Below are 7,652 nucleotides of genomic sequence, written 5' to 3' on the forward strand. Positions count from 1 at the left end.
CCGAGTTAACAACTCGGGTTGAGCGGGAACTGAGCGCTGCGCTCCATCTCCTCCGGACACAGGAAGGAACGAGGTACAGCCCGTTCCTTTACAGTTCATTGACAGCTTACAGTCCGGCCTCGTGGCCTCCAAGTGACGTGACCCCAAACTCAACTCGGCACCGAATACTCACCAAAATAGGTCAGCAAAAGTTTCCCAAAGATAGAGAAGCATCAGGAGAGTGATGTTGAAGCTGCGCCTTAAAGGGCAGGTAAGGGCTTCCCTGGTGGCTCAGCTGGTAAAGAATCCGCCCGCAATGCGGGAGACCCAGGTTCGATCCCTGGGTTAGGAAGATCCCCTGGAGGAGGGCATGGCAACCCACTCCAGTATTCTTGCCTGGAGAATCCCATTGACAGAGGAGCCTGGTGGGCTACGGTCCATGGGGTCAGAGAGTCAAACACGACTGAGCGACTAAGCCTAGCACAGAACAGGGACGTCCCTGGCGGCTCAGTGGTAAAGAATCTCCTGCCCCTGCAGGGGCCATGGCTTCCATCCCCGGTGGAGGCGGATCCCCCCTGCCACAAGGATGGAGCCTGCGCTCTAGAGCCCGGGAGCCTCAGCTACCGAGCCCATGTGCCACAGTCGCTGAAATCTGCACACCTTGGAGCCACTGCAATGAGCAACCTACAAACCACAACCAGAGTGTGGACCCCGCTCACCGCAGCTAGAGAAAGCCCCCGCAGCACAGCCAAAAATCAATACATAAATTATAAACAAACAAGAAAACTCTCTGAATTTAAAAAAAAAGGGGGGGGGCAGGTAGAACTGGAGGCAAGTGAAGGTGAAAGAAGACCCTTCACACCCTTTTCTTGTGCCCTTTGAAGGTTGACACAGTGCCTTAGGAGGCTAACACCGAAGGGTAAAGACAGTCTCCGTAAAATCCAGAGATTTTACGAACTCCTCTTTGGAACTCCTCTTTGGATCCTGGCTGGAGTCACAGCTGAAGGGAAAAAAGAAGAAGTAGGCACTCCAGGTAGAGAGACTAGCCTGAGCAAAGGCACGGAGTCAGGAAAGCGTCGTTTCTAAGGAATCCCATTTGTCCCAAGACGAGATCAGGTGTAAGGCGTTAAGGGCAAGATCATTTGGGAGCCTAATGGGCAAGGCTGAGTTTGTACTTAGACCTTATGCAGTGGTCTTCGAGCAAGGGCAAGCTCCAGCAGGGATGTCTCCAGGAAAAAGCAGTGTAACTGCAGAGGAGGGGCGTGAACAGGATAACTGGAAACGGTTGAAGGACACGCAGCGCTGAGGGTGGTACCTCTGGGAGCGCAGACGAGCCAGGGCCACGGGGAGAGAGGAGGGCTTCAGCTTGAGTTGCCCTCAGTGAACATGTCCTTCACGCAACTAGGACTAATAAATTAGTAAAAGTGGAAGCAGTGGCAGTCACTCAGATGTGTGCAGACTATATAGTAAACAAAGCACTTTGACTCACACATGCCTTCGACCAGTGTTTACTGAACCTACTATGTGTCAGGCCCTGCGCTGAAGGGCTTGCGATCAATCAGTAACTGGTGGCTGATTCCAGTGGAGGAGATGGACATTAACAGCCCTGATAAACACATAAAGTACGCGGTGTCCTAGAAGGTGCTAAGAGGAAAAAAAAAGAGCAGTGATGCAGGAAAAGGAGTATGAGAGGCCAGGGTGGACAGGTGATCCTGTGACTTCCCTAGTGGTCCAGTGGCTAAAACGCAGGGGGCAGGGGTTCGATCCCTGGTCAGGGACTAGAACCCACATGCCACAACTAAAAGATGTCACGTGCCATAGCTAAAAAGATACCGCACGCCTCAAGGAAGATGGAAGATCCTGCGTGCCACAGCTGAGACCTGGCACGGCAGAATAAATAAATAATAATAAACAAAACAGCATGGTCGGGAAAGGCCTCTGTACAAAGGAGACAGGCTAAATCTTGAGAGGAAGGAGAGCGGGAAATCTTTTTAAGAAATGTGATACAAATGAACTTATTTTCAAAACAGACTCACAGACATAAAACAAATTTATGGTTGCTGCTGCTGCTGCTGCTAAGTCGCATCAGTCGTGTCCGACTCTGTGTGACCCCATAGACTGTAGCCCACCAGGCTCCTCCGTCCATGGGATTCTCCAGGCAAGAGTATTGGAGTGGGTTGCCATTGCCTTCTCCGAATTTATGGTTACCAAAGCGGAAAAGGGGTTGGGGGAGGGATAAATTAGGAGGTTGGAATTAACACACACACACTACTATATTTACGATAGATAAGCAACAAGGACATACTGTATAGCACAGAGAACTCTACTCAATATTTTGTAAAAGTCTATAAGGAAAGAGAATCTGAACAATTTATTTATATAACTGAATCACTGTGCTGTATGCCTGAAACTAACAGATATTTTAAACCAACTATACGTCAATTTTTGAAAAGCTTTTTTTTAATTTACTTCTCCTTAAAAGGCCTATATCCCCCCCCTCCCTTCCCTTTTTCCTATTAAAATGATATTTATATTGACTTCTAAGCCACCTCGGGTTCCCTGAAAGCTCCGTTGGTAAAGAGTCTGCCTGCAATGCAGAGGACCCCAGTTCAATTCCTGGGTTGGGAAGATCCTCTGGAGAAGGGATAGGCTACCCACTCCAGTATTCTTGGGCTTCCCCTGTGGCTCAGCTGGTAAAGAATCTGCCAATACGGTAGACCTGGGTTCAATCCCTGGGTTGGGAATATCCTCTGGAGAAGGGAAAAGCTACCCCCACTCCAGTATTCTGGCATGGAGAATTCCATGTACTTCAGTCCATGGGGTCACAAAGAGTTGGACATGACTGAGCAACTTTCACTTCGCTTCACTTCTAAGCCACCATGAAGTCACTCATTTTTTTCCTGGTTACCTCCTCTGTATGCTGGAATTATACATGTTAATAAATATATTGTTTTTCTCTTTTAATCTGTCTTTTATTACAGGAATGTCAACCAAAAACTTAGAAGGATAGAGGGAAAATTATGTTTTCCTCCCCTACAAGACTTTGGGGAAGAAAGCCATGTGACTATCTGGGGAGAAGCTTCCAGATCTCAAAGTGGGAGCATTTCTGGCATGTTCTAGCCCAGCAAGGGAGCTGGGGTGGCTGGAGTGGAGGGCCGAGGGTCGCAGAGTTGATATGAGCTGGGAGAGGTGACGAGGTTGATACAGGCAGCTGCATAGAACATGTGAAGAACAGCTTTTACTTTTGAGCAGAAGAGCATCGCAATGTGATTTCCATTTTAAGGAGCTTTCTCAGGCTGCTGTGTGGGGACGAGACATCAGGGATATGTGCACAGAGCCCGGAGTTTCCTAAAGACTGGATGTGGGGTGGGAGAGAAGAAAATAGTCAGGATGCTGTCTCCATGGGGATGGGGTTGCCATCAGCCAAGATAGGGTGGCTATGGCGGGGGTAATTTTGGTGGGGAGGGGAGATTAGGAGCTCAATCTAGGGCAGGCTGAGTTTGGGATGTTTATTAAACATCATAGGGAGGATAACAAGTGAATTAATTTCAATCCACTGGGTAACCATGTGTGTGTGCGTTTATATGTGTGTGTGTTTTACTTTGGGAAGATATGCAAACCATGAAATTTACCATCTTAATCGTTTTTACATATATTGTTTGAAGGCATTAAATAGATTCACGTTGTTGTTTTTCAGCCATCATCCATCAGCATTATCCTCATAACAATCCATCTCCTGTAACTTTCATCTTCCCAAACTGAAACTCTGTACCCATTAAACAACTCCCTTTTCTCCCTTCCCCCAGGCCCTGGCAACCACCATTCTATTTCTACAAATTTGCCTATTCTGTGTTCTCCATATAGGTAGAATGATCCAATATTTGTTCTTTTGTGTTTGGTTTATTTCATTTAACATAATGTCTTCAAGGTTCATTCATGTTGCAACTTGTGTCAGAATTTCATTTCTTTTTAAGGCAGAGTAATATTCCATTGTATAGATATTCTACATTTTGTCTATCCGTTGATCCATCAATAAACATTTGGGTTTTTTTCACCTTTTGGCTAATTGTGAATAATGCTGCTATGAACATTGGTATACATCTGTTCATGACTCTTCTTTCAATTCTTTTGGATTTGTACCCAGAAGTGGAATTGTGAATCATATGGCGATTCTATGTTTAGCTTTCTGCTATGAGGAACTGCCACACTGTTTCCCAATCTTGTGTGATTTTTCCCACTTATACACAGGAGGGACTGAGAATCAGAGAGGGGAAGGGGCTTACAGGAGGTAGGGATCCCTGAGCCAAAGTTCTCTTGACTATTGTGATTCTGACACCCCTACTAGAGAGAGACTTGGAAATAGAAATTCATGGAAGCTGAATTGAACCAAGGTGCAAACTTGGAAGCCATCTTCTTAGAGCTGGTGGGGAATGAGTTCGCTGCAGAAGAGAGGAATGTGAGACCCAAGACAGCAGGAAGCAGGAGTTTGGGATGGGGCATGAGTCCAAAGAAGGAAGGGGAGCTAGTAGAGAAAGCAGAGGGAGAGCTGCCCCTCAATATAGTCCCAAGCCAGACCCTCCAATCACAGCTTACTAGCAGCTGTGTGACCTTAGGCAGGTTACTCACCCTTTCTGAGCCTTGGTCTCCTTGTCTGTAAAATGGGGGCACTAAAAGTCCTTGCCTCATTGGGTTGATGTGACAACTAAATGTGATGAACCAGGATTTGTAAAGCCTGTGGCCAAGATATGAAAGAGTGTCGCAGAGCCCAGGGAGAGAACAGTTAGAGAAGTCACTGGGAGAAAGGGGACAGGCCCTCCCTCAGAGGGGCTGCTGAAGGAAACATGAGCCAATTTGTCTCTGGAGGGCAGTTTGGCAAAAACCTTAAAGATATGCTGATCTGTTCACCCAGAAAATCCACTTAGAGGAATTTATTCTCAGAAATTCTGAAAGACATGCAAGTTGAATTATCCACAAGGATGTTCATCTAGTGCTGTTGATGAGAACAGAGGATTGGAGATGATTTCAATGTCCAAGTAAAGGAAACTGGTAACATTGTTTCTGCTTCATGCAGACAAAAATTACATAGCCATTAAAAATGCAGTTGATGTAGTTGTAGAATTATAATTCTGTTCATCAGTCCAGAAAGAGGCTCATGTGCATACATATACATGTGTGGGTTTCCCTCATAGCTCAGTGGTTAAAGAGTCTGACTGCAATGTAGGAGACTTGGGTTTGATCCCCGGGTTGGGAAGATCCCCTGGAGAAGGAAATAGCAACCCACTCCGATATTCTTGCCTGGAGAATCCCATGGACAGAGGAGCCTGGCAGGCTACAGTCTATGGGGTCACAAGAGTCAGACATGACTGAGAAACTAAGTATGCACCTATATATATGTTACTGTTTTACATATATGTGTGTGTGTGTGTGTGTGTGTGTGTGTGTATATATGTGTGTGTATATATATGGTTATTGTTTTATTTAATTTATATGCAGAGTACATCATGTGAAATGCCAGGCTGGATGAATCACAAGTTGGAATCATGATTGGAAGATAGAAAAAAAAAAAAAAAGATTGGAAGATAGCCAGGAAAAATAGTAACCTCAGATATGCAGATGATACCATTCTAATGGCAGAAAGTGAAGAAGAACTAAGGAGCCTATTGATGAAGATGAAAGAGGAGAGTGATAAAGCTGGCTTGAAATTCAACATTCAAAAAAACTTAGATCATGGCATCCAGTCCCATCACTTCATGACAAACAGAAGGGGAGAAAGTAAAAACAGTGACAGATTTCTCTCTTTTCTTGGGCTCCATAATCACTGCAGACAGTGACTGCAACCATGAAATTAAAAGATGCTTGCTCCTTGGGAGGAAAGCTATGACAAATCTAGACAGCATATTAAAAAGCAGACATCACTTTGCTGCCAAATGTCCGTATAGTCAGAGCTATGGTTTTCCCAGTAGTCATGTATGGATGTGAGAGTTGGTCCATAAAGAAGGCTAAGCACTGAATAATTGATGCTTTCAAATTGCGGTGCTGGAGAAGACTCTTGAGAGTCCCTTGGACAGCAAGGAGATCCAACCAGTCCGCCCTAAAGGAAATCAGTCCTGAATATGCATTGGAAGGACTGATGCTGAAGCTGAAGCTCCAGTACTTTGGCCACCTGATACAAAGGGTTGACTCATTGGAAAATAACACCCTAATGCTGGGAAAGTTTGAAGCAAAAAGGGGCAGCAGAGGATGAAATGGTTAGATAGATAGATGGATGGTGATGGTAAGGATGACTGACTCAGTGGACATGAATTTTAGCAAACCCCAGGAGATAGTGGAGGACAGAGGAGACTGGTGTGCTACAGCCCATGGCATCACAAAGAGTCGGACACAAGTGAACAACAACAACTGTTTTATTACAGGAATTTTTTAACATGTACCAAAGTAGAAAAAAATTATATAAAAGATCCCCATGCACCCACCACTTAAAGTTAACAATTGCCAGTTCACAAACCACCTTCATTTATATCCCCACCCACTTCCTCCCTCATCACTACATATTATTTTCAAATAAATTCCAGGAATCATAGCATTTCACCATTAAATATTTCAGTATGTAGCTAGCAGCTAAGAACCCTTTTGCTTTAACATAACTTCATACAATTATCACACCTAAAATAATCAGTTCAGTTCAGTCGCTCAGTCGTGTCCGACTCTTTGTGACCCCATGGCCTGCAGTACAGCAGGCCTCCCTATCCATCATCAACTCCTGGAGCTTGCTCAAACTCATGTCAGCGATGCCAACCAACCATCTCATCCTGTCGTCCCCTCCCCCTCATGCCTTCAATGTTTCCCAGCATCAGGGTCTTTTCCAACGAGTCTGTTCTTTGCAGCAGGTAGCCAAAGTATTGGTGTTTCAGCTTCAGCATCAGTCCTTCAATGAATATTCAGGGTTGATTTCCTATAGGACTGACTGGTTTGATCTCCTTGCAGTCCAAGGGACTCTCAAGAGTCTTCTCCAACACCACAGTTCAAAAGTATCAATTCTTCAGCACTCAATTTTCTTTAAGGTCCTACTCTCACATCCATACATGACTACTGGAAAAGCAATAGCTTTGACTAGATGGACCTTTGTTGGCAAAGTAATGTCTCTGCTTTTTAATATGCTCTCTAGGTTGGTCATAGCTTTTCTTCCAAGGAGCAAGCGTCTTTTAATGTCATGGCTGCAGTCACCATCTGCAGTGATTTTAGAGCCCCAAAAAATAAGTCTCTCACTGTTTCCACTGTTTCCCCATCTATTCACCATGAAGTTATGGGACCAGATGCCATGATCTTCGTTTTTGGAATGTTGAGTTTCAAGCCAGCTTTTTCACTCTCCTCTTTGACTTTCATCAAGAAGCTCTTTAGTTCCTCTTCACTTTCTTCCATAAGGGTGGTATCATCTGCATATATGAGGTTATTGATATTTCTCCCAGCAATTTTGATCCCAGCTTAAGCTTCATCCAGCCTGGCATTTCTCGTGTTATACTTTGCATATAAGTTAAATAAGCAGGGTGACAGTATATAGCCTTAATGTACTCCTTTCCCAATTTGGAACCAGTCTGTTTTTCCATGTCCGGTTCTAACTGTTGCTTCTTGACCTTAATTTTAATTATTAAAATAATTAATAATAATTCCTTAAT

The 7,652-nt window shown here is 44.6% G+C and overlaps 1 pseudogene; it reads left to right on the top strand.

Annotated features, from left to right (window-relative positions):
- Positions 1-850: 850 nt before the first annotated feature.
- LOC133058189 (small nucleolar RNA SNORA26) lies at positions 851-981 on the top strand (annotated as a pseudogene).
- The last annotated feature ends 6,671 nt before the right edge of the window (positions 982-7,652 follow it).

The sequence above is a fragment of the Dama dama genome, chromosome 5, assembly GCF_033118175.1.
Source record: "Dama dama isolate Ldn47 chromosome 5, ASM3311817v1, whole genome shotgun sequence".
NCBI classification, from domain to species: Eukaryota; Metazoa; Chordata; class Mammalia; order Artiodactyla; family Cervidae; genus Dama; species Dama dama.